The 2159-nt window shown below is 39.8% G+C and overlaps 2 long non-coding RNA genes across 2 annotated transcripts in view; both read left to right on the plus strand.

The window, feature by feature from the left end:
- Positions 1–2159, plus strand: part of LOC107697933 (uncharacterized) — a 23322-nt gene that overhangs the window by 2299 nt on the left and 18864 nt on the right. The window contains exon 2 of the long non-coding RNA XR_001635284.1: positions 305–450. This is a non-coding gene — a long non-coding RNA (uncharacterized LOC107697933). The remainder of the gene's footprint in view (positions 1–304; positions 451–2159) is intronic.
- Positions 1704–2159, plus strand: part of LOC107697932 (uncharacterized) — an 8013-nt gene continuing 7557 nt past the window's right edge. Inside the window, exon 1 of the long non-coding RNA XR_001635283.1 lies at positions 1704–1716. This is a non-coding gene — a long non-coding RNA (uncharacterized LOC107697932). The remainder of the gene's footprint in view (positions 1717–2159) is intronic.

The raw sequence follows: 2159 nt of genomic DNA on the forward strand, positions 1-2159 counted from the left end.
TGTTGGGGGTGGGCGTGTGAGGCAGGAGTTGCAGAAGTGTTTGACTGCAGGGTAGGGAAAAAAAACAGGTGTGTGCACTGCTCCACCTCAATAAGATTATACATACTTTTTTATAGTCCAGATAAGATAAATTTGCTCGAGGCTGAATTTACAATGGATTTAAACTGAATTTTAATGTTATTTACTCTCATTTTATAGAGATCAAATATTAAGGGTTTATTCGTTTCTCCTCATGCCATATGTTTACTTAGTATAAATCGTGAGGGGAAGCGGTGTTCAACATGGCTCCATGTGTTTTCTACAGACGTTTGACCTCAGTTGAAAAGCTCCAGGTAAACAAGTCATCCCAAGCGTCCCCCCTTCAGTTCCAAACAGCTTGTGTCCCATCAGTACGCGTGTTTTGCCAGGACTGATGACAGGAAAACAGTCTCAGCTTGTGTTCATAATAAGGTGAGGGAACATTTATTTTCCTTATTGACTGGAAAGAGCCCAAATAATACCAGCTTGCCACATTTGAGCCGTTTCCAGCCACATCCTGCCATCTACTATCTATTATAACGTGTGCATCCGAAGCACATGCCTCTCTCTGTGAAGTAATTGCATGCATGTTCACCTCTCCGGCTCTTTATAACTACAGGGTGATGAAAATTCCAGTGTGGTACAGGTTAGGTTTCATTATTATTTGAATGCATCACTCTTCTCAGAGGGGAAGCTCGCTCTGATAACCTGATCTGTCTTTGGCGATCCTCCCACCAAGCTATGGAATCATGGCCACGATGTGGAGGTCATATCATTGGCTGATTTTGACCTCTGACCCCTTTGACAGAGCTTTGGAATGATGACTTGCAGCCCTGGTTTAACCCTAGAGGACTGTCGGGCCTAATTATTTCTCAACTTTGAGCCCTGAAAATGCCAGGAGTGAGACGTTGCTGATAGGTGACTGTCACCACTGGCGGTAAGGTCATTGCTGCTAATGCAGAGTGGACCTGTCTCAGATGATTGGTTAAGGGCTGGTAATCTATGCACTTGCGTACACCTCTTACTTTATCACTGGGGAACACAGAGAGGAGACAGAATGAATAGTGGTCTGGCCTAGAAAGCATTTAGAATTGAATTAAGAATGTATTTTAATTGAGGCAGCCAACAGGATGCAGAGTTGCAGTTTGAAGTTGAATGTACGTAAGTAGAAGTAATACTAATTCAAAGAAATTCATATGATAAGTAATTTTTAACTAGAAAAGAAAAGTTTGTCAGGACAAATCAGAATGTTGAATTGACCTTGTTTTAAAAAAGACATTTTTGAAGTTTAAATGTTTATAGACCAATAGATAGCTAGAATATATATATATATATATATATATATATTTAAATGTTTTTCTGTGATGGCAAAGCTGAATTTTCAGCGGCCATTACTCCCGTCTTAGGTGTCACATCTGAAATGATTTTGATATTCCGATTAGGTGCTCAATTATTATAAATTATTATTGGTGTTCAATTATTATTAATGGTTATTATTATTATCTATGTTGGCAACAGTCTTTGCAGCTTAATTTTTTTGTGGAAACTGATAAATTTTTTCAGGATTTTTCGATTAATAGAAAGTTTTAAAGATCATTTATTTAAATACTAATCTTTTGTAACAAATTTCTTGTTACAAAAAAGTGTCACTTTTGATCAATTTAATGCAGATCAATTTTATATCCCAAACTTTTAAATGTTAGTTTATCATGTTTTCCACAAACTATTAAGCTGCACAACTGTTTTATGCATTGATATTATTAAGAAATGCAAATCAGCATATTAGAATGATTTCTGAAGGATTATGTGACACTGAAGACTGGTGTAATGATGCTGAAAATTTAGCTTCGACATCACAGGTGTCACGGTTTGCCTACGGTGAGGAGCGAGGAACAAGGAGAACGCAGGAGAATCAGGATTAACAGTCTTTATTGACATCACAGGAATCACACGTAGGACACGGGGATCGACGTTCAAGCAGGGAACTCAGGAGTCCGTGGCGGAGCAGGGAGCCCAGGAGTCTGTGGCGGATCAGGAGACTCGGTAGACCATGGCGGATCAGGAGACTCGGTAGACCATAGCAGATCAGGGAGCTCAGCCACTCGGCCCGGCCACTACAGATGGCCCCATACTACCCCCCC

Source organism: Sinocyclocheilus anshuiensis, unplaced genomic scaffold (assembly GCF_001515605.1).
Source record: "Sinocyclocheilus anshuiensis isolate Anshui unplaced genomic scaffold, SAMN03320099.WGS_v1.1 scaffold78, whole genome shotgun sequence".
Classification (NCBI taxonomy): Eukaryota; Metazoa; Chordata; class Actinopteri; order Cypriniformes; family Cyprinidae; genus Sinocyclocheilus; species Sinocyclocheilus anshuiensis.